The sequence below is a fragment of the Neoarius graeffei genome, chromosome 18 (assembly GCF_027579695.1).
Source record: "Neoarius graeffei isolate fNeoGra1 chromosome 18, fNeoGra1.pri, whole genome shotgun sequence".
NCBI classification, from domain to species: domain Eukaryota; kingdom Metazoa; phylum Chordata; class Actinopteri; order Siluriformes; family Ariidae; genus Neoarius; species Neoarius graeffei.
This window is the reverse complement of record NC_083586.1, coordinates 53,569,942-53,595,765: the sequence shown is the minus strand read 5'-3', so window position 1 is coordinate 53,595,765 and position 25,824 is coordinate 53,569,942. Positions and strand designations below refer to the sequence as shown.

Genomic DNA, 25,824 nt, shown 5'->3' with positions numbered 1-25,824 from the left:
GAAAAAAAAAATCTGTCATCTCTGGCAGTCATGGGGTTGCAAAAATCCCATCCAGTCATTTCATTCAGCCCGAATAAAATGACCGGATGTCCTGCCTAGATGCCTGTGCACTTATTGCACATGACCTGAGTTTTCCACAAGGCTAAACAGAAACATTTCAGACATACGGCTAAAGCTAGCGAGCTAATCGATAGCTGTGAGTACTAACGATAGCCATGTTTATTGTTTACATTCAGTTATGATGATGTTGGGTGTTTTCTTACATGGGAATGAATTATGAGTTAGTTAGATATGACAACGACACCCATCACCATCTCTCTCTCTCTCTCGTGACCTCGTCCTCCAGCAGTAGTCAGGCAGTACGCGTTCATGTGTTTTGGGGGAGTGGCTTTGGAGGCAGAGCTGAAGGCTGAACGTAGGGGGTGAGTGGGATTTTTCAGGTGGATGCTTTCAAAATCTAGCTTACTCTTCCTGGTTTCTCCAAAATTGCCTACCCTCGCTTTAAGGTTTGTTTTAAAATACTGTGAATACAAATGAAAGATTCCTTGACAGCACAGACTCACCAAACACCTTCACTCTCTCAGGAGGATTCCTGAGTTTCACTTTTTCTTTAATTTTGAAAAAAATCTTTATTTTTTTATTTTTTTAGCTAACAGCAAAAAAGTTAGCTCTGTCGCCTCATCATAAGCAGGTTCTGGGTTCAAAACTCACAGCTGACTGGGGCTTTTCTGTTTGAAGTTTGCATGTTCTCTTTGTGCATGTGTGGTTTTCCTCCAGGTGCTCTGGTTTCCTCCCACAGTCCAAAGACAGGTTAAGTTGGATTGTGGGAGGAAACCAGAGCACCTGGAGGAAACCTACACTGGTCACACTCACACATATTTACACCTATGAGTGTGAATGGTTGTTTGTCTCTGTGTTAACCTCGTGATAGATTGGTGTCCTGCTCACGGTGTTCCCCGATTGGCTCCAGCTCACCCGCGACCCTGATGGATAAGTGATATAGATGATGGATGGCTGAATGGATGGATTAATGCCTAATGTAATAATGTATAATTTATATCATCATTTATATAACTTTTGTCTGAAAAATTTAAATTGCCTTAATCTTTGTTCCTGAGAATGTTTTTCTGATTCTTATAAGCATAAATAATGTCATTTTCACCCAAAACATCTGTAAATTTCTGCTTTCCTCTCCCAATCAATATTTACAGTAAAATAAATGCAAGCAAATGGCTGAGAAAATTTGATATGAAGTTCCTCTTTCTGAGAAAAAAAAATTAAATTGGATGGAAAGGAAAAAGAAAAGAAAGACAGATATGTGATCTCATATCCCTCAGCAAAAAATTCCCATGCAGGGATTGGCCAAGGATGGCTCACATGACATAAAATAGTGCCACCATTGATTAATCAATGTATCTCATAACGTCAAAAAAAATGGATATGGTGTGAGTCAGTCATGGTATATCTTGGATATACTATGAACTGATGTCACAATTTCAAGCTATGCAGCCAAGTCGAGTCACAGCTGTGGCTCCATGAGTATTTCTGTGTGTGTAGCTCTACGTATCATGGTCATGCCTAGCAAGGCAGGTGATAGCATGGTACATTGCACATACGCAGGTCGAAGGTCGTGCCGACGTAAACAACAAACATGGCTGCCTCCAGTGAGTTTATGCCAAGATTCAATCTTAACACTTTTAGTCTGGAATTTTTTGATGGGGGATATAAATCTAATATGCCATGCACTGAGAGGCACCGGGAATTATGATTATGGATTCCCTTTGGTCACCTCAGAGAATCCATAATTTCAACCAGAGCCTTTCAGTGCATCATATATTTATGGAGGATGCCAATAATTTTGATGTGACTGCATAGGAGAAATCTGAAGGTCATCCATGACTCTGCAGAATCACGAACATTATTTTGAAATGAGAGTGAACTTGAGGTTAATGTGGTGTTAATTTGTCAAACTGGATCATACATTCTCTCAGCTGTGAAACTGTGCACCATAACAACGGGTTTGATCAAGAAGTTCTTTGTATAAAGCCTTTTTTTTTCATTTTTTGATAGATTTCTTTTTAATTATACAAGAATCCTTATAACTCCAAGTTCCATATTTAGTGAATACACTTGTGTAAACAAAACACACTGCTTGACATTGATAGCACAGCTGTCAGGCGTTAGGCATTTTGTTAGGAAGGCAGTAGGTTTCTGGTAGCCTGGCAAGCCAGACTAAATGTGAATATTTAGTCTGGTCTTGGTCGTAGACATTTCCGAAGGGTGTGGGTAGGAACAACCCGTTGTCTTTCAAACTGTCTCTGTACGTATAGGCCAACGCTCTGACCAATCAGCGCAACAGTGACTGTGACGTAGTCACTTAGCCCCATCCTTTTGGCTACCAGCGGAGCCAGCTGGTAGATCAGACTTTTGCCATAGCCGGTCGGCAAAACAGCGAAAACGTCCTTCTTGAAAAGGAATGAGCGGAGAGCCTCTTCCTGCTCATGTTTCAATGAAAACTCCAAGTCTCATTCTTCTAAAACTGATTCCAAAGCGGAGTCAAATGAGCGCTGTTCAATAGCCGTAGCCATCTTTCCTGTTGTGCTTTCTCCAGTGTCGCGCAGCCTTGTTGTCACTCCTGCAAAAGCCCACCCAAAGAATCCAAACAAAAACCTTGCGTTGTGATTGGCGGGCACGATTTGATGCCCGGGGTGTGTTGTTGATATGGTCCGAGGCTAGACCCACTCGTAGGCAAAAATATTTTTGGCCGCTAGGCGGGTGGGTCTAGTTTACTAGGCTAGGTTTCTGGCATGTACTGTTGTGTAAATTGTAATTCCATAATTAACAAACAATTATTCGCCAAAGGTGAAGTGAATATCGGTGATTATTATACATACAGGACACTTTTTCGATGGAATAAAAACGTGTTCTATTCCCTTCTAGCAGGTTTCATTCATTTGGTTTGATAGCATGCAATATTGTTAGCATATCGCTTACCCTACGTGTATTATGTCACTCTACCCAATGGAAAATGAGTGTTGAATATGGTTTACGATATTGCACGTTGTCAAGACAACATGACGTCACACGTCGGACGCATGCGCAGGTTTACCTTTGACCGTGCACTGACAGTTCCATCATTCTGTCGCTAAACGAACAGCTGATCACACCGAGGTGTTCGCTGAGCGCCGATATTTATTAGTTTGGTCCTGCGTTTCCTTTCCTTCAAATATAACATAACGTCTTTTCTTCTTGCTTTCCGTTACTGTAGTTGGTCTTTCACGTTTCATTCGCACACTCACGTCCTCCATTTTTCTCCCGTTTCAAACTTGTATCCCATAATGCCTTGTGCGAACAGGGAAAGCCCACCACGTCATGCATGATGTAGTATCTTGAATTAAGTCATGGTGAAGCAGGAAATAATAGCGGAGAATTTAGGGCCACGTGGCCTTAAATTAATTAATTGCTCGATTAGGAAAAAAAACTAATAAAATTGGAAGTCTGTGATTCGAATTCAGTAGCTTTCAGTCCACTAAACAAAAATAATCGGGTGTCGGGGGGAAATTCTTTTTATGACCTACGCTTGAAAAATCTGAAAGGCAGTCTAGCTTTAAAGATAACAAAATGCTATTAAAAAGAGTGTTTAAGACGTCACTTTGTTCAAGTTACTAAATTTCACATTTAAATGTACTTAAAGTCATGAATACTTTTAAGAATATCAATGAAATCTCTTAAAGTTACTAGTATATTGAATGAATTTAAACAGTTCAGTAAAGTTACTTAAATTTACTACGAAATTTATGGACTGGTCTTAAAGGTTACTTAAATACACTACTAAATTTAAGGTTCCTTTAAGGTTCATATTAAATGCAATTAAATTCACATTTTCACCAAGTGATGCTGAGGGACAAGTATTAACGCAGCTATAAATGGATAAAAAGAATGGCATGTTGTTTGTAATAAATAAGAAATCATTATCAGTGGCAGTGTTGTGGTACGAGATGAATAAAAGACTTCGGGGCATGCTGTTATTAATCAACTTCAGAGCTCCATCGCACCACCCTGCCGTTAAATATTTCCCTTAACGGCACACCCTGTCGTGTCTCATTCCTCACACAACACACTAATTAACTTACATCATAATCAGTTTTCGTCATTAGCTATATATAATTAAAACGCCAGAGGAAAATATTGTTTGTGAGAACTTTGTACAACGATTTACAATGCAATGTGAGAAACATTACTGGGATAAAGCTAAATTAACATTTGCAAACATTTTGCATTCGTGTTTGCATTACAGTGTCTTGCAAAAGTATTCATCCCCCTTGGTGTTTGTCCTGTTTTGTTGCATTACAAGCTGGAATTAAAATTGATTTTTGGGGGGTTAGCACCATTTGATTTACACAACATGCCTACCACTTTAAAGGTGCACATTGTTGTTTTCTTGTGACACAAACAATAATTAAGATGAAAAAACAGAAATCTGGAGTGTGCATAGGTATTCACCCCATGAAAATGAGACAAATGAGAAAAAAATATTATAATTGGTCATTTATTGAGGAAAATGATCCAATATTACATATTTGTGAGTGGCAAAAGTATGTGAACCTCTAGGATTAGCAGTTAATTTGAAGGTGAAATTAGACTCAGGTGTTTTCAATCAATGGAATGACAATCAGGTGTGAGTGGGCGCCCTGTTTTATTTAAAGAACAGGGATCTATCAAAGTCTGATCTTCACAACACATGTTTGTGGAAGTGTATCATGGCACGAACAAAGGAGATTTCTGAGGACCTCAGAAAAAGCATTGTTGATGCTCATCAGGCTGGAAAAGGTTACAAAACCATCTCTAAAGAGTTTGGACTCCACCAATCCACAGTCAGACAGACTGTGTACAAATGGAGGAAATTCAAGACCATAGTTACCCTCCCCAGGAGTGGTCGAACAACAAAGATCACTCCAAGAGCAAGGTGTGTAATAGTCGGCGAGGTCACAAAAGAGCCCAGGGTAACTTCTAAGCAACCGAAGGCCTCTCTCACATTGGCTAATGTTAATGTTCATGAGTCCACCATCAGGAGAACACTGAACAACAATGGTGTGCATGGCAGGGTTGCAAGGAGAAAGCCACTGCTCTCCAAAAAGAACACTGCTGCTCATCTGTAGTTTGCTAAAGATCACGGGGACAAGCCAGAAAGCTATTGGAAAAATGTTTTGTGGATGGATGAGACCAAAATAGAACTTTTTGGTTTAAATGAGAAGCGTTATGTTTGGAGAAAGGAAAACACTGCATTCCAGAATAAGAACCTTATCCCATCTGCAAAACATGGTGGTGGTAGTATCATGGTTTGGGCCTGTTTTGCTGCATCTGGGCCAGGATGGCTTGCCATCATTGATGGAACAATGGATTCTGAATTAAACCAGCGAATTCTAAAGGAAAATGTCAGGACATCTGTCCATGAACTGAATCTCAAGAGAAGGTGGGTCATGCAGCAAGGCAACGACCCTAAGCACACAAGTCGTTCTACCAAAGAATGGTTAAAGAAGAATAAAGTTAATGTTTTAGATTGGCCAAGTCAAAGTCCTGACCTTAATCCAATCGAAATGTTGTGGAAGGACCTGAAGCGAGCAGTTCATGTGAGGAAACCCACCAACATCCCAGAGTTGAAGCTGTTCTGTACGAAGGAATGGGCTAAAATTCCTCCAAGCCAGTGTGCAGGACTGATCAACAGTTACTGGAAACGTTTAGTTGCAGTTATTGCTGCACAAGGGGGTCACACCAGATACTGAAAGCAAAGGTTCACATACTTTTGCCACTCACAGATATGTAATATTGGATCATTTCCCTCAATAAATAAATGACCAAGTATAATATTTTTGTCTCGTTTGTTTAACTGGGTTCTCTTTATCTACTTTTAGGACTTGTGTGAAAATCTGATGATGTTTTAGGTCATATTTATGCAGAAATACAGAAAATTCTAAAGGGTTCACAAACTTTCAAGCACCACTGTAAATCTAATGTAGTCATTTTTACGATTAAAGTGATTCATATAGGCAGCGGTTTGAATGAATGACCTTGATGTCCGTGACGTCACAGCGGGAAGTCTAACGGTTTCATCACCATTTCCGCTATACACAGAGCTGACTGCAACTCCGATCCCCCATTTTGAGCTAATTTATCGCCATGCCACGTAGATGTGTTTTTGGCCAGTGCAGCAACACAACAGAAGGTGGATTTACGTTGCATTCATGGCCCAAGTATGTTCAAACTGCAAAGATTTGAATGCATTTTGTGAGAAATTCATGGGCACATTGGGCAGCTACGAAGTGGTCTCTCCTCTGCCCTGCACATTTTACTGAGGACTCATATGAAACCTCTGAGCTATTGAGGAGAGTTAGCTATAAGGCTGCACTGAAAGAGGGTGCAGGACCAACAAAGGTAAAGAAAACTACAAGAAAAGGAAAGCATTTATTTTATTGTATTTTTAAAAAAAAGAAAAGTAAGTTCAGTTGCACCAGTTCTCCTGGAGTGTGAGCCGAGGGCTGTTGGTAAAACCTGGGATGGAATGGGACGGGACATATCGCTCAGGCAGTGACCTCCCCACAGTTGCTGCTAAAACCGGTGACATCCCGTCCCGGGTTTTAGTAATTGCCTGAGCTGAGCAGTAATGGCGGAGTACTCAGTATGGAGAAAATGGAGAATGAGTGGAACAGCCGTCTGATTTCTCCACTAGATATTGCTGCCATCTCTCCCTTACGTGGAAGAAGCGAATGAACGGAGAACTGAATGAACAACTGAAAGTCAGATTGTTTCAAAACAGTCGGCCACAAGATCGGCCTTCAAGAAGCGAGAACACAGACGGGTAAGCTCCGACTCTCATTTTGATACAAAACAACAAAAACAACACGTTGTTTACCTGCATTTAGATTAATACATGTAACTTGTATTGTATGTTTAAGTTACCGGTATAAGATTATTTAATTTGCTTCAGAATGTGATTGTCTCAGTTCATCTGATTATTTAATTAGCCTTTTGCGTTTTATCAGTGAAAATGCATGCATGTACATGTCTGTTGCATAAGTTATAACACCTATCCTGTTTTAATGAGAGTCGACCCACAATCAATTAAGTCAAATCAGTCTTAGTTGAGCAAGTCGGTAACGGTATTTCTTACTTTCACCATAATTTTTTATTGATATGACTTTGGTCTATAGCTGTCAAAGGCCTTGGCCTCAAAACCGGTTACCGCTGTGACATCACGCACTCAGGGCTGGCTGGCTCAGCGGAGCAGCTCGAATGACAACTCTGCGGTCAATTTTAACTCTCAAAAATATATTTTTTTATTCCCATTTATGGAGCATACAAGAGTCAAGGATGGAGATAATATCCACTCAGAAATTTATTTAAAAATAAAGACTCTGCGTATCTCCTTTAAGATCCACCTGTGTGCACTCAAAGTGTCATATGATCTGTCACATGATGTCTGTATAAATCAGCCTGTTCTGGAAGGACCCTGACTCTGCAACACTACTAAGTAAGCAATATGAAAACCAAGGAGCCTCCAAACAGGTCAGAGACAAAGTTGTGACGAAGTATGGATCAGGGTTGGGTTATAAAAAATATCCCAAACTTTGAATATCCCACGGAGCACCATTAAATCCATTAAATCCATTATAGCAAAATGGAAAGAATATGGCATCACTACAAACCTGATGGGAGTATCTGTCCATAGGACCACTTTAAGCTGTACACTCCACAGAGTGGGGCTTTATGGAAAAGTGGTCAGAAAAAAAGTCATTGCTTAAGAAAACACATTTAGAGTTTGCCCAACAGCATGTGGCAGACTCCCCAAACACATGGAAGAAGATTCTCTGGTCAAATGAGACTAAAATTGATCTTTTTGGCCATCATGGGAAATGCCATGTGTGGCGTAAACCCAACACCCTGAGAGCACCATTCCGACAGTGAAGCATGGTGGTGGCAGCATCGTGCTGTGGGGATATTTTTCATCTGCAGGGACAGGAAAGCTAGTCAGGACTGAAGGAAAGATGGATGGCACTAAATACAGGGCAATTCTGGAGGAAAACCTGTTTGAGTCAGCCAAAGGTTTGAGACTGGGACAAAGGTTCACATTCTACCAGGACAATGACCTTAAACATACTGCTAAAGCTACACTGGAGTGGTTTAAAGGGATACATTTAAATGTCTTGGAATGGCCTAATCAAAGCCCAGACCTTAAACCAATTGAGAATCTGTGGCATAACTTGAAGATTGCTGTACACCAACGCAACCCATCTACCTTGAAGGAGTTGAAGCAGTTTTGCCTTGAGGAATGGGCAAAAATCCCAGTGGCTAGATGTGCTAAGCTAATAGAGACATACCCCAAGAGACTTGCAGCTGTAATTTCAGCAAAAGGTGGCTCTACAAAGTATTGACTTTGGGGGGGTGAATACCTATGCACACTCCAGATTTCTGTTTTTTCATCTTAATTATTGTTTGTGTCACAGTAAAACAACAATATTCACCTTTAAAGTGGTAGGCATGTTGTGTAAATCAAATGGTGCTAACCCTCCAAACATCCATTTTAATTCCAGCTTGCAATGCAACAAAACTGGACAAACACCAAGGGGATGAATACTTTTGCAAGACACTGTATATGCCCTGAGCTAATATCTCCATTGAGATTAAAAACTAATGGTTGAACAAATGGCAATTTAGGCTCAATATAACGATGGGGAGAACAATGCAAGCACATCTGGCTTGTTTCATTTTCATGAAGCCCATTAAGCTCAGAAGCTCTGAGTGAGACTGTAGAGTCAGCAGGAAACCCGACATTTTAGTTTATTATGTGTGGGTTCAATTGTGCGATGCAGTCGAAAATTAATTCTACATTATGAGCCATGATTGAAATTCATGAATGCTGACTTCAGGTGACTCTCCATGCTTACAGTTAGGTCCATATAAATATTTGGACACTGACACAATTTTTCTTTTTTTACCTGTTTACTGAAACATATTCAAGTTAATGTTATATAATGGACATGGACAAAAAGTCCAGACTTTCAGCTTTCATTTGAGGGTATCCACATTAAAATTGGATGAAGGGTTTAGGAGTTTCAGCTCCTCAACATGTACCACCCTGTTTTTAAAGGGACCAAAAGTAATTGGACAATTGACTCAAAGGCTATTTCATGGGCAGGTGTGGGCAATTCCTTCGTTATGTCATTCTCAATTAAGCAGATAAAAGGCCTGGAGTTGATTTGAGGTGTGGTGCTTGCATTTGGAAGATTTTGCTGTGAAGAAAACATGCGGTCAAAGGAGCTCTCCATGCAGATGAAACAAGCCATCCTTAAGCTGCGAAAACAGAAAAAAAACATCCGAGAAATTGCTACAATATTAGGAGTGGCAAAATCTACAGTTTGGTACATCCTGAGAAAGAAAGAAAGAAAGAAAGAAAGAAAGAAAGAAAGAAAGAAAGAAAGAAAGAACTGGTGAACTCATCAATGCAAAAAGACCTCGACACTCACAGAAGACAACAGTGGTGGATGATCACAGAATCATTTCCCTGGTGAAGAGAAACCCCTTCACAACAGCCAACCAAGTGAACAACACTCTCCAGGAGGTAGGCATATCAATATCCAAATCTACTATAAAGAGAAGACTGCATGAAGGTAAATACAGAGGGTTCACTGCATGGTGCAAGCCACTCATAAGCCTCAAGAATAAAAAGGCTAGATTGGACTTTGCTAAAAAACATCTAAAAAAGCCAGCACAGTTCTGGAAGAACATTCTTTGGACAGATGAAACCAAGATCAACCTCTACCAGAATGATGGAAAGAAAAAAGTATGGCAAAGGTGTGGTACAGCTCATGATCCAAAGCATACCACATCATCTGTAAAACACGGCGGAGGCAGTGTGATGGCTTGGGCATGCATGGCTGCCAGTGGCACTGGGTCACTAGTGTTTATTGATGATGTGACACAGGACAGAAGCAGCCGGATGAATTCTGAGGTATTCAGAGACATACTGTGTGCTCAAATCCAGCCAAATGCAGCCAAACTGACTGGTCGGTGTTTCATAATACAGATGGACAGTGACCCAAAACATAAAACCAAAGCAACCCAGGAGTTTATTAAAGCAAAGAAGTGGAATATTCTTGAATGGCCAAGTCAGTCACCTGATCTCAACCCAATTGAGCATGCATTTCACTTGTTAAAGACTAAACTTCAGACAGAAAGGCCCACAAACAAACAGCACCTGAAAACCGGTGCAGTAAAGGCCTGGCAGAGCATTAAAAAGGAGGAAACACAGCGTCTGGTGATGTCCATGAGTTCATGAGTTCAAGACTTCAGGCAGTCATTGCCAACAAAGGGTTTTCAACCAAGTATTAGAAATGAACATTTTATTTACAATTTTTTTAATTTGTCCAATTACTTTTGAGCCCATGAAATGAAGGGATTGTGTTTAAAAAATGCTTTAGTTCCTCACATTTTTATGCAATCATTCTGTTCAACCCACTGAATTAAAGCTGAAAGTCTGAACTTCAACTGCATCAGAATTGTTTTGTTCAAAATTCATTGTGGTAATGTACAGAACCAAAATTAGAAAAATGTTGTCTCTGTCCAAATATTTATGGACCTAACTGTATGTCTCAACTGATGACTCTTTGTGAGCTTTGAAATGAATGTGTGGTCTGCAGTGACAAGGTCATTTTTAGAGCATATTTTTAGATGTAACTGTAATTTCTACAGCTAAAAAATGGAAAACTTCTGTGCATATTCTACTGGTTATTACACTGTGTGCACAATTATTAGGCAAGTGAGTACTCTGACCCTACCATTATTTCTATGCATGTTTTCCAACCGCAAGCTAGATACACTTGAATGCTAATTGGATTTAAGCATTCTCAGGTGGTATTTATTTGTGTAATGAGGGAGGGTGTGACCTAAAGTCATTAATACCCTATATTAAGGTGTGCATAATTATTAGGCAGCTTCTTTATCTCAGGCAAAATGGGCCAAAAAAGAGATTTAACAGACACTGAAAAGACAAAAATTGTAAAATGCCTATCAGAGGGATGCAGCACTCTTGAAATAGCTAAGCTATAGAAATGTGAGCACAGAACAATCAAACGTTTTGTTGCAAATAGTCAACAGGGTCGCAAAAAATGTGTGGAGAAGAAAAGACACAAATTAACCGCAAAAGACTTGAGAAGGATTAAACATGAAGCTACCAGGAACCCATTATCCTCCAGTGCCACAATATTCTAGAACTGCAACCGACCTGGAGTGTCCAGAAGGACAAGGTGTTCGGTGCTCAGAGACATGGCCAAGGTAAGGAAGGCTGAAACACGACCACCACTAAACAAGACTCACAAGTTGAAATGTCAAGATTGGGCCAAGAAATATCTGAAGACAGATTTTCCAAAGGTTTTATGGACGGATGAAATGAGAGTGACTCTGGATAGACCAGATGGATGGGCCCATAGCTGGATAACTAATGGACACAGGGCACTTTGACTCAGACACCAGCAAGGTGGTGGAGGGGTAATGGCATGGGCTGCTATTATTAAGGACGAGCTAGTTTGACCATTTCAGGTTGAAGATGGACTTAACATCAACTTCCAAACCTACTGCCAGTTTCTAAAAGATACATTCTTCAAGAAGTGGTATGGGAAGAAGTCTGCATCATTCAAGAAGGCCATGATTGTTATGCAGAACAATGCACCATCACATGCACCCTAGTACTCCACTGCTTGGCGAGCCCGCAAAGGCCTTAAAGATGACAAAGTAATGACATGGCCCCCTTCCTCACCTGACTTAAACCCTATTGAGTACTTGTGGCCCCTTCTTAAGCATGAGATTTACAGCGAGGGAAGACAATACACCACTCTGAATAGCATTTGGGAGGCCGTGGTTGCTCCTGCACAAAAAGTTGATCGTCAACAAATCAAAAAACTAACAGACTGGATGGAAGGCTCATGGCAGTTATTGAAAAGAAGGGTGGCTATATTGGTCACTGAATATTTTTGAAATACTAGAAGTGTTTATTTGTTAATTCTGAGTTGTTTATTTGTTACACTGAAAATTAAAATAAACAAGTAAGATGGGAAACTTTAAGCTTTTCATTTAGTTGCATAATAATTCTGCACACTAAACGTTGCCTAATAATTGTGCACACTTATATATATATGTGGGCAGTGGCTAGGCCTAGCTTTGAGCTGGTCTAGAATGGAGCAGTAAGGCGTCTCCTTCCCTCCACTAGCCTGGGTGTGCGCCTTGGGCAAGTGCTAGTACACCCTTAGCCTCCCTAAGTTAGGGTAACAACAAACCTTTCAAACCCAGAAACGTCTGCATGGTATCCATCGGTTTCTGGTCGGGTGATATACTGGCAGTGCTGGTAGTCAACTCGGCACCAGTTCTGGCACAGTCGCCTGATGGGGAGTAAACCCCGTACTAAATCCATTTCCGGATGTTCGGATGCAACCTCCCTGTTGCCTGACGTATTGGCTCTGTCATTCCTTCGGATTCCAATGGGGATGGTCGAGAGAGGTGTACTGGTGACGTAGGGCACCCCAGTGTCATCTTCAACCCTAGCCCTGGCCTCAATTCAATCGAGCTTTCGCCGGAGAGGACACTTCGGATGCCTTCGACGGCATAAATCCAACACGGGGGATGATATTTACCGGTTATAAGTTCAAGTCTGAAGGCATTAGGACAGGACGCCAGGGATCATCCTCGACAGTGGGAGAAGCTATTTAGCTTCTTTGGTCAATATTCGCCCGCTATAAGCTGTGCAGCCCCTAGCCAATAGGAAATTGACCTGCCGACTTGATATGTGATTCTGATTGGGTGTTCAGGATTGACATTAACTCACACCTGCAAATCGAAAGTCTTTAAATTTACTGATTGGCACATGGAATGTGCGTACGATGACGACCGGACTGACTATGGACTATGAACCTGATGAAACTGATTATAAACTACGCAAATCTGCTGTTATTGACAGAGAGCTGTCAACGAGATGTGTCGACATTGCTGCCCTCCAAGAGACAAGGCTACTTGAAACTGGCTCAATTCGCGAACAATCTTACACCATATACTGGTCAGGAAAACCATCAGGTAGCCCTCACCAACATGGTGTTGGCTTTGCTGTGAAAAACACCTTAATCAGCAACATCGAAGGCCCCTTTGCCATCTCTGAGAGGCTTTGCTGGCTCAGTCTGGCACTGAAGAAATGTAACTTGTCAGTCCTGTGTGCTTATGCACCTACCCTCTATGCTTCACCAGAGGATAAAGACCTGTTCTACAATCAGCTCAGTGACCTCTTGTCTACTATCCCCAGCTCAAACAAGATCCTGCTACTTGGCGATTTCAACGCACGTGTTGGTCATGACGTTGCCCTGTGGCCAGATTGTCTGGGTAAATTTGGTATCGGTCGCATTAATGACAATGGGCAGCATGCTTTGGAGCTGTGTGCAAGATTTCAGCTTTGTGTCACAAACACTTTCTTTAAGCTGAAAGACCGCCATAAGGTCAGCTGGAAACATCCTCGCTCTAACTCCTGGCACCAACTCGATCTGGTGTTGACTAGACGGCGGGACATCAACGACGTCAGGATAACTAGAGCATACCACAGTGCAGACTGTGATACAGACCATGCTCTTGTCCTGTCAAAATTTTGTCTTAAGATCAAGAAATTCCACTCTGCTAAAAAACCTGGACAAAAAAGGGTTGATGTTGTTAAAACAAATTCTACCAACCTAGCTACCTTGTTTGTGGAAACACTGAGTAATAGGCTTGCAGAGAAACATGCAGATGATGCTGAAGATCCTGATTCCACCTGGCACATGCTTAGAGACACCATATACTCTGTTGCAATCGAAACTTTTGGATATCGCTCCTCTAATAGCCCTGACTGGTTTGCTGACAACTTGGATATCTTAACACCAGCCATTGAGAAGAAACGCAAGGCTCTTCTAGCTTTGAAAGACAACCCATGTATGCGTAACAAGGCACAATACCAGTCATCATGTAACATGGTTCGCCAACTATCCCGTAGTTGTATCAACCGCTATCTGCAGGACCTCTGTGACACCATAGATGGAGCCTCTGCAAGTGGCAACCTAAGGGCAATGTATGCTGGTATTAAATCTATCATCGGCCCAACCGGAAGGAAAACTGCTCCACTGAAATCAAAAGATGGCTCAACTATCTCTGAGAAATCCAAGCAGCTAGAAAGATGGATTGAACACTACTCAGAGTTATATGGTCAGGAAAGTTCTTTTAATCAAGAGGCTATCGATAACATCCCAAATGCTGACATTCTATACAACCTTGATACTGAACCAGATGTTGAAGAGGTCAGTCGTATCATCAAGTCACTCCCTAAGGGCAGGGCCTCTGGCTCAGATGCAATACCAGCCGAATTACTGAGGGCTGGGCATGACGCACTTATCCCACACCTCTACAGCTTGTTGATCAAATGCTGGAGAAAAGGAACTATACCACAAGATATGCGCGACTCCAACATCATCACCCTGTACAAGAACAAAGGGGACCGTGGGGACTGCAACAACTATCGTGGCATTTCACTCTTAAGTGTGGTTGGCAAGGTGTTCGCAAGAGTGCTGCTTTCCCGCCTACAGCTTATCGCTGAAACAGTCTACCCTGAGTCTCAATGTGGCTTTCGTTCTGGACGTGGCACAGTTGACATGGTCTTTACTCTTCGTCAGATTCAGGAGAAAAGCAGAGAACAACAGAAACCACTTCATATTGCGTTTGTAGATCTCACAAAAGCATTTGACCTGGTGAACAGAAATGCTTTGTTCCAGGTCTTGGAGAAAGTTGGCTGTCCACCACGCCTACTAAAACTTATAACATCATTTCACTCAGACATGACGAGCACCATACAGGCCGATGGAATGACATCAGATCCATTCAACGTTATCAGTGGTGTTAAGCAAGGTTGCGTTCTAGCACCCACACTTTTTGGAATCTACTTCTCCGTGTTACTGAAGCAGGCCCTGACAGACATTTCTTGTCTGTCGATTAACACTCGTTTTGACAACAACCTCTTTGCTGCAGGCCGACTGAAAGCAAAGACTAAGATCTCCCGTGTCGAGCTGTGCGAAATGCTTTATGCTGATGATGCAGCCTTCTGTGCTCAGTCAGCCGCTGACCTGCAAACTATCGTGGACAATTTTGCTCAGGCTTGTTCTGACTTCGGCTTCAAAATCAGCATCAAGAAGACAGAAATAGTAAGCATCACAGACATTCCGAGAAACATCACTATACACGATCAGGTTTTGGAAAATGTATCTGACTTCGTCTATCTAGGGTCAAACATCTCAGCGAACTGCTCCCTGGATCATGAAATCAATCGACGCCTGGGGAAAGCAAGTACAACCTTTGGTAGACTCTCCAAACGTGTGTTTGACAACAAGAACCTTACTATCAAAACTAAAGTTAGAGTTTATGAAGCCTGTGTTTTGAGTATCCTTCTCTATGGCTCAGAGTCATGGACAACTTATCGTCGACAGGAGTCAAAACTCAACAGCTTCCACATGCGATGTCTTCGTAACATACTTGGTTTACGGTGGCAAGACAAAGTCACAAATGCTGTGATCTTGGACCGATGTCACGCAAAACCTCTGACAAGCATCTTGAAGCACAGACGCCTCCGCTGGCTAGGCCATGTATACAGGATGACTGACCAGCGTCTGCCAAAAGTAGCTCTGTACGGAGAGTTGAGTGAAGGTTTGCGGAAACGTGGACGTCCTCTCCTTCGATGGAAAGATGTCGCGAAAAGGGACTTAATTAGCTTTGGCATTGATCATAAGACCTTCGAGATCGGCTGCAGAGACAGATTACTCTGGCGGAAAATGACCCACAGAGGTCTTGAACTAGATCATACATCATATCTTGCTCACCTTGAGCAGAAAGCTGTTAAACGTCATCAAAGAAAGCTGAAAGTGAATTGGTCATAGTTCTTCGCGAACTGAAGACGGCCCATCTCTCATCTCTTATATATATTCCCCTGAGAAGGCCTAAACTCCCCTTTCCTTTGTTAATCATTCTGGTTTTAGGTTTATTAACAATTTGGATTGACTGAGAGCACTGTATTTGTTCAACGATAAAATTAATCATCAGGAATACAACTTGCCTAATAATTGTGCACACAGTGTAATGGGAAGGGTCGAATCATAAAATCTTGCATGTTGCAGGGACACGCAGTATCACTGAGTGCATGTTTGGTAATAATGTACAGCAGATGATTCTTCTCTGAGGATTCTTGAGGGCTTCATTAGATGGACAGTGGTCACAGTGTTCTCAGCAAAGGAAGCATTTCTGAATAGAAAACTGTGTTTTAGGGTTCAACATAAAATGTACAAGGGTTTCGCCAGAGGAACAAAACAAAGGAGGAAAGTGTACTAAAAAAAATCACTATAAAGATAGAAACGGTATGAATTTTGCAATCATTTCTATTGTTGTACTGTAATGTTGTATTATTTCGAAATTTCGTAGCATTAAGTGAATGGTTTAAATTAACCACAAAAGTTTATATGTTACATACAGAAAGGTGACAAATTAAAGGAAAAATTTACACTCACCGGCCACTTTAATAGGAACTTGTTCTTGATTCTAAGATTCCTGTTCTTGGCTGCAGGACTAGAACCCAATGTGGTCTTCTGCCGTTGCATGCTGAGATGCTTTTCTGCTCACCACGGTTGTAAAGAGTTGCTATGAGTTACTATATCCTTCCTGGCAAAAAAGCTCGACCCACGAATGTGTCCATTTTCCTCTGACCTCTCTTATCAACAAGGCATTTGTTTCCACCCGCAGAACTGTCCCTTCCTTACTCAGTGCTTTTTATTTTTCGCACCATTCAGAATGTAAACTCTAGAGACTGTTGTGTGTGAAAACCCCAGGAGATCAGCAGTTTCTGAAATACTCAAACCAGTCCATATGACTCAAACCAACACCCACGCCACAGTGAAAGAAAGTCACACTTTGAGATCACAATTTTTCCCATTCTGATGTTCAAAGTGAACATTTACTCAAGCTCTTGATTTGTATCTGCATGATTTGATGCATTGTGCTGCTGTCAAGGGATCGGCTGATTAGAGAACCGCATAAAACAACAGGTGGATGACTGGGTGTTTGTTCCTAATAAAGTGGGCAGACAGTGTCTTCGTAAGTTGTCACGCCACTACCAGCCTTCAGAAGAGCTTCAGTGTGCCTTAGGATCAATTCTGGACGTGTTTGGACCTGTCCTGGAGCGATGAACACTATTCTTCCAGAACATATTCGCTCAGTTACTGCTGATGATGGTTCTTGGGAACATAGGGGTTGAGATATGGTAGATAGCAGATAGCCCATATCGCCATGGGATATGATTTACATCATTTTCATCCTCATCAAAACATTCAGTGAGCCTTAGTGCCCTGTGAATGGGGGCGGAATCATTCTGGAAGAGGATGCATAAGACCACGTCCATCAGGATAGAAAGGTTTCATCAATATAAGTGATCATTGGGAAGAACTATATTGATTTGCAGTGACTTCTTCATCTATGTAGACATGTCATGCCAACAAAATATCCTCATAGCAAAACAGAACAGAGTTTTCCTTTAATTTGTCACCCATTTGTATGCTGTTGTGTTGATGCGTGACAGTCTCATAGACAGGTCCAGGCACATAGTTACGTACATCCTTGCAGATATGTAGCTTTTTTTTTAAACAATATTAAAGAATTATTGTATTTAGGAACCCATAAGGGGGCGGCACGGTGGTGTAGTGGTTAGTGCTGTCGCCTCACAGCAAGAAGGTCCGGGTTCGAGCCCCGTGGCCGGCGAGGGCCTTTCTGTGTGGAGTTTGCATGTTCTCCCCGTGTCCGTGTGGGTTTCCTCCGGGTGCTCCGGTTTCCCCCACAGTCCAAAGACATGCAGGTTAGGTTAACTGGTGACTCTAAATTGACCGTAGGTGTGAATGTGAGTGTGAATGGTTGTCTGTGTCTATGTGTCAGCCCTGTGATGACCTGGCGACTTGTCCAGGGTGTACCCCGCCTTTCGCCCGTAGTCAGCTGGGATAGGCTCCAGCTTGCCTGCGACCCTGTAGAGGGATAAAGCGGCTAGAGATAATGAGATGAGATGAGATAAAGTACTGTGCAAAATCTTGGCACCCTGGGTTTTTTTTTCCCATACAAACTTTATCGATTTCTATTTTATGACTTCTACATTATCAAGTCAAAACATTACAAAAACATTTTAGAGTTCCAAATGTTCGGGGTTTTTTCCAGCACAAAATTAAACATTACAGAAAAAATTTTTTGTATCTGAGCAGCATATTACAAAAGAAGAGACCACTTTCTTTTCAGATTAAATACGAAAACATAATGAAGGTGACTCAAAAATTTTTGCTGCAAAATTAAGAAGCGAGTGTGACAGTCAAAGTGTCCAGAAGAACTGTGGCTGGTTCTGCAAGATGCTCAGTAAAACCTACAACTCATTTCCTGATAAAACTGCACTCATTGTACGTGAGACTACTATTTTTTTTAAAAAACAAAGGGTCGTCTCACACCAAATATTGACTTTTATTATGACATTTATTATGGCTTACTGCTTACTGTTTATATATTTTTTTAATGTTGAAACATTTCATTTCATTAATTTGAAGCCATTTTTTGGTCTACAGTATTTCTTTACATATGCCAAAGATTTTTGCACACTACTGTATTTATAGGTGTGGAGAACAAATCAGTTTAATCTCTCAATCTCTAACAGCATGTTTTCATGTTCAGACTGTCGTTGTGGTAGATTTGATTACTCTGATGATAACATCATAGGAGGGTATAACATGCAATACATCAACTCATCAGCTAAATAAAAAATAGAAAACAGAACCTATGAGTACCCAAAGAATCCTTGAGGAACCCTTTTTATGGTACCAAAGTATAATTTGGAATAACGTACTGCATGTACAGTGGTGCTTGAAAGTTTATGAACCCTTTAGAATATTCTATATTTCTGCATAAATATGACCTAAAACATCATCAGATTTTCACACAAGTCCTAAAAGTAGATCAAGAGAACCCAGTTAAACAAATCTCATCTCAGCTCATTATCTCTAGCCGCTTTATCCTTCTACAGGGTCGCAGGCAAGCTGGAGCCTATCCCAGCTGACTACGGGCGAAAGGTGGGGTACACCCTGGACAAGTCGCCAGGTCATCGCAGGGCTGACACATAGACACAGACAACCATTCACACTCACATTCACACCTACGGTCAATTTAGAGTCACCAGTTAACCTAACCTGCATGTCTTTGGACTGTGGGGGAAACCGGAGGAAACCCACGCAGACACAGGGAGAACATGCAAACTCCACACAGAAAGGCCCTCGCCAGTCACGGGGCTCGAACCCGGACCTTCTTTTTTTTTTTTTTTTTTTTTTTAAATTTATTTGCTACCAAATACAAACAAATACAAAGTAAAAAGGACAGAATGAAACAAATCAATACATACACATGACATACAACAGAAGCACTGACGTAACTAACAACAATTTCAAAGGCTGGACAATACTACTAATATGTTAACAGAGATGTAACAGAACACATGAAGACAAATTCGACAAAGATAAACAAGAGCTATATTGCTGTATAGAGGAGGATGGGTGGGGTTGATTAGGGGTAATGAATGTGCATATGAGATAGAGGAGGGTAGGTGGGGGAGATTTGGAGGGGTTTTGGGCCTTGAATTATGGGTGGAGGGACAGTGTGTATATGTTGGGGAGGAGCGGGATATGTGAAAGTAAGCACGTGTGTGTGTGTGTGTGTGTGTATATATAAGCAGTGCTGGTCTGTGTCGGGCCAGGGAGAAGGAAACTGGATCATCATGAAGGAGAGAGGGGGAGGGGGAGTATTATTTTATTTGCTAATCATTTGTGTTAGTAAATTTTTTATAGATAGAAATTCTAAAAATAATAGTTATTTAATAGTTAATTATGATGACTACCTGAGCACCTGTTATGGCTATGGTGCCAGCCCCCCCTGCCCAAGCTGATTCATGATGGGGCGACAGAGGGGAGGGGGAGGTACTGCATGAGGCAGGGCTCCGGGCCCCGACGCCCCATGCACCGACGCCCCATGCACCGACACCAGCCCCCCATAGCCTCCGCACAACACGCCCTACCTATCCTATATATGACTGTATATGACAAGAATGTGTGCCTTCTCTAAAATGTACTGCATTAAAAGAAGAGATGTATTTGCATTAAAAGAGGCAAGGAGTGCAGCGAAGCACCTGCAGAGGTTTCCCACATGCACTCCTCCCTTACCCTAGTCTATCATGTTGTTCTTATTGCAGGTGTACAAATGGTGTGTGCTTCCTAATGTGTAGAGCATTTAAAAGAGGATAAGGCGCGCTGTGCAATACCAAGAGTAGGCAGGTATCAGAGTGCATGCGTGGGGTGGGCGGGGCGCCGAGAAACCTCAGGACCCTGACCCGGAGGGGAACCCTGACCCATCAACCCTCCCAATGGCACCAACCAACGCCAGTCCCACCTGACAGCCAGACAGGATGGGGCCGACCACGCCATCCCAGAAGCCCAGGTATAACAAGAGTAGATGAAGTGGGGGAGGGAAGATGGTAGCAGAGGGAGGGAGGGAGTGGTGGGAAAAATTAATAAATGAAGTACATAAACAGAGATAAGAGATTCCAGCCTCCATCCTCCCTTCCCTAATATGTATGGCTAAGTATTAACGATTATGGAAGGATATTTGAGTGTGGCGTTGGGACTGGATCTCAGGCACAGAGGGCCAGGTCAAGTCTGTAAAAAGGTGAGGTAAGATGACCAAGGGGAGTGTGTATTCTGAGTGTGGAGTAAGTTGGGAGAGGTATGATTGTCCAATGATATATAATCTGCTAGCAGGTTTTTCCAATGGGTAATGTGGATTGAGTTCTTTGAGTTCCAGTTCATGAGGATTGTTTTCTTGGCGACAGTTAGTGCTACCAGAAGAAATTTATTGTCTGTGGTGTTAAGGTTGGTTGAAGATGTATCTCCTAGTATGCAGAGGGAAGGAGTTGCTGGGATGTGATGGCCAAGGATAGAGGTGAGTGAGTCTGTGACTTTTATCCAGAACCTATGGATTGGGGTGCAATGCCAGACAGCGTGGATGTATGTGTCTGGGGTGTTTAGAACCCGGACCTTCTTGCTGTGAGGCGACGGCGCTAACCACTACACCACCGTGCCGCCCCAGTTAAACAAATGAGACAAAAATATTATACTTGGTTGTTTATTTATTGAGGAAAATGATCCAATATTACATATCTGTGAGTAGCAAAAGTATGTGAACCTCTAGGATTAGCAGTTAATTTGAAGGTGAAATTAGACTCAGGTGTTTTCAATCAATGGGATGACAATCAGGTGTGAGTGGGCACCCTGTTTTATTTAAAGAACAGGGATCTATCAAAGTCTGATCTTCACAACACATGTTTGTGGAAGTGTATCATGGCACGAACAAAGGAGATTTCTGAGGACCTCAGGAAAAGCATTGTTAATACTTATCAGGCTGGAAAAGGTTACAAAACCATCTCTAAAGCGTTTGGACTCCACCAATCCACAGTCAGACAGATTGTGTACAAATAGAGGAAATTCAAGACCATTGTTACCCTCCCCAGGAGTGGTCGACCAACAAAGATCACTCCAAGAGCAAGGCATGTAATAGTCGGTGAGGTCACAAAGGACCCCAGGGTAACTTCTAAGCAACTGAAGGCCTCTCTCACATTGGCTAATGTTAATGTTCATGAGTCCACCATCAGGAGAACACTGAACAATAATGGTGTGCATGGCAGGGTTGCAAGGAGAAAGCCACTGCTCTCCAAAAAGAACACTGCTGCTCGTCTGCAGTTTGCTAAAGATCATGTGGACAAGCCAGAAGGCTACTGGAAAAATATCTTTTGGACGGATGAGACCAAAATAGAACTTTTTGGTTTAAATGAGAAGCGCTGTGTTTGGAGAAAGGAAAACACTGCATTCCAGCATAAGAACCTTATCCCATCTGTGAAACATGGTGGTGGTAGTATCATGGTTTGGGCCTGTTTTGCTGCATCTGGGCCAGGACGGCTTGCCATCATTGATGGAACAATGAATTCTGAATTATACCAGCGAATTCTAAAGGAAAATGTCAGGACATCTGTTCATGAACTGAATCTCAAGAGAAGGTGGGTCATGCAGCAAGATGATGACCCTAAGCACACAAGTCATTCTACCAAAGAATGGTTAAAGAAGTTAATGTTTTGGAATGGCCAAGTCAAAGTCCTGACCTTAATCCAATCGAAATGTTGTGGAAGGACCTGAAGTGAGCAGTTCATGTGAGGAAACCCACCAACATCCCAGAGTTGAAGCTGTTCTGTACGGAGGAATGGGCTAAAATTCCTCCAAGCCGGTGTGCAGGACTGATCAACAGTTACTGGAACCGTTTAGTTGCAGTTATTGCTGCACAAGGGGGTCACACCAGATACTGAATGGTTCACATACTTTTGCCACTCACAGATATGTAATATTGGATCATTTCCCTCAATAAATAAATGACCAAGTATAATATTTTTGTCTCATTTGTTTAACTGGGTTCTCTTTATCTACTTTTAGGACTTGTGTGAAAATCTGATGTTGTTTTAGGTCATATTTATGCAGAAATATAAATTCTAAAGGGTTCACAAACTTTCAAGCACCACTGTAATGAATAAGTGTAATAATGAGTCAGTAATTGTAGTCATCCATTTCTCATCCATATATTGTATGTATCATCCTTTTATCATTTATACATTAATTAATTGCTTTTATTTGTGTCTGTAGACTTTGGAAATGGGTGAATTTCCAGGCATATGTTTTAGTTTCATTTAAAAACCCATATATGTATGGAAAGCATGTACAGAAAGTGTATGTTAACCACATGGCCAAAAAAGTTTTTACTTTAATTCAAAATCCATCCATGTCACATTTGTATATATGTGTTGATATGTCGTCCTTATAGTCCAATGTGCATATATAGAGGATATTACACGGTCGCACAAAGATATAAGTTTATCTTCGAGTAGTGAATATATTCATGTGTGAGTGAAGCATTTTTCAAAATGAGAAGATAAACTTCATATCTTCGTGCCACCATGAAATGTTCTTTATATTATATGGACACATCTACAAAAAAAAAAAGTAAGTTCATCAAAAGAATTTTAACTTTGAATCGGTTCACCATTTTAATGACGCGCGTCCAGGGAAAACACTAGGAGTGACATCACTGGAGCAAAATATCGGTTATTATTATACGTACAGGACACTTTTTCCATGGAATAAAAACGTGTTCTATTCCCTTCTAGTGGGTTTCATTCATTTGGTTTGATACCATGCAATATTGTTAGCATATCGCTTATCCTACATGTATTGCATCACTCTACCCAATGGAGAATGAGCATTGAATATGGTTTACGATATTGCATGGTTGTCAAGACGACATGACATCACATGTCGGAGACATAAAACTTCTGTGCCAGTGAGCGACTGTGACAATTTGGAAACAAACATGGCCGCCAGGTTTGCTTCGTTAAATACGGAAGATTTTGAGAGAATTTTGAAAGAGAAAGACGTGTTGAACACCCAAAAGGAACGTATAATAACAATAATCATAATAATAGCTTTTATTCCTGGTCTATCAGATATATTCCATTCAGCTACTCGTCTTCGACTCATTCAGTATCATGCTAGCTGAATGGAATATATCTGATATACCACGCAACGCCAGCCAATATGATTTAAAGAGGTCACTCAGATCCATGACGTTTTTCGTATGAAAAATGAGTTTTTCAACACGAGAAGAAGGGCGGCACGGTGGTGTAGTGGTTAGCACTGTTGCCTCACGGCAAGAAGGTCCGGGTTCGAGCCCCGTGGCCAGCGAGGGCCCTTCTGTGTGGAGTTTGCATGTTCTCCCCGTGTCCGCGTGGGTTTCCTCCGGGTGCTCCGGTTTCCCCCACAGTCCAAAGACATGCAGGTTAGGCTAACTGGTGACTCTAAATTAACCGTAGGTGTGAGTGTGAATGGTTGTCTGTGTCTATGTGTCAGCCCTGTGATGACCTGGCAACTTGTCCAGGGTGTACCCCGCCTTTCGCCCGTAGTCAGCTGGGATAGGCTCCAGCTTGCCTGCGACCCTGTAGAACAGGATAAAGCGGCTACAGATAATGAGATGAGAACACAAGAAGATAAACTTCATATCTTAAAGCCAACGTGTGAGTTTCTTTGTATTATATCGACACATTCACAAACAAAAAGTCCCCAAATTTATCGAAACAGTTAATCAATTTCCTCAGAAGTGACACATCGAGATTTAGGTCACAGTTTTGGTTCTCCATGTCCCGGATGTAGCTCATATGAAAAATATGAGTGGTGTATTTCCCAGTAAAACACTCGTGTCTATGTTATATAAGGTCCTTATAGTCTAATGTGCATATACATATGGATGGATGGATGGATAAATGTCCTGTAATATTTTCATTTCAATCCAATCACTGAACCATCATATGAACTACTCTATATGTTATACACTGTAAAAAATGACATCTTAGCAAATAAAAATACCTTAAATACAGTTGAATGTATGTCGTATTTCCTATTATATGTTTACAATAAACCAAATATATGATTATTAAACCCATAAACCCATTTCTCAACATTTTTACTAATTTCAAGCTTGAAATGATAATTTATTTGTACCAAGAAGCAGAAATATCTGACGATAGAACAAGCTTGAAATTTAAATCCAAGGTAAACAATTCTGTTCGAAACATGAGATAAATTTGCTGATATTTAAGATATTTTACTTGCTAAGCTATCATTTGTTTCAGTATGGATTTATACTATTTATCAGATTTCTGTATGGAAAGTAAACTGTAAATGTTAATAATGTGTGTATACACCCCAAATATTCACATATATATGGTGATATATAATATTTATACAGGCACAACTTTTAAATCATGTTAATTCAGGAGCCATGTAAATCATTTCCATAGCTACAACTGGTGAAAAAATAAAAGCACTCGGTGAATAATTTTGAGGAAAAGACTTACATGATTTCAGTCTGTCAGAGGAATTCCTGTCAACAGCTCGGTTCTGTCAGACAGAGAGAGAGAGAGAGAGAGAGAGAATATGGTGGCGTTTCCACTGTCGGCGCGTGAGATGTGAGCATTCCGTGAGCACGCAGACTCGACACTGACAGGATTTTGGCGCGCAAAGTGTGAGCGCGCGAGGAGGGAGAGAGAGCGAGAGAGAGAGAGCTTGCGCGCATCTCCTGTGAAAGGCATTGCTAAATGACGATGAGGTAAAACTGTCGACATCAATCACAAAGCATCCTGATTCATTCTTGAGGTCTATCATCTCTGTCAGTTGAGCTGATCCTTTTACCTCACAAATTCAGAGCTGAGGAGCCCAGTGTCAGCACTATCACATAGGCTACATGGCAGTGCTTTCCCTTGTCATTTATGGGGTGCCAGGTGTCACTGGGCCCATTTCGTGGACGAAATGCATTTCGTCCATCACGAAATGCATTTCTTCAGACGAAAGGCATTTTGTCCATCACAGAATGCATTTCGTCATCACAAAATGCATTTCGTCCATCACGTAATGCATTTCATCCCACGAAATGCATTTCGTCCATCACAGAATGCATTTCGTCATCACGAAATGCATTTCGTCCCACGAAATGCATTTTGTCCATCACAAAATCACACTTTAAGCTGTACACTCCAAAGCTGTACTCTCCAAAAAGTGGGACTTTATG

The 25,824-nt window shown here is 41.5% G+C and overlaps 1 protein-coding gene across 1 annotated transcript in view; it reads right to left on the bottom strand.

The window, feature by feature from the left end:
- The window catches only part of htr1fb (5-hydroxytryptamine (serotonin) receptor 1Fb), a 116,363-nt gene extending 91,031 nt beyond the window's left edge, over window positions 1-25,332 (bottom strand). The window contains exon 1 of the mRNA XM_060899003.1: window positions 25,115-25,332. The gene's annotated coding sequence lies outside the window, so the exon portion shown is untranslated. The remainder of the gene's footprint in view (window positions 1-25,114) is intronic.
- Window positions 25,333-25,824: the final 492 nt, after the last annotated feature.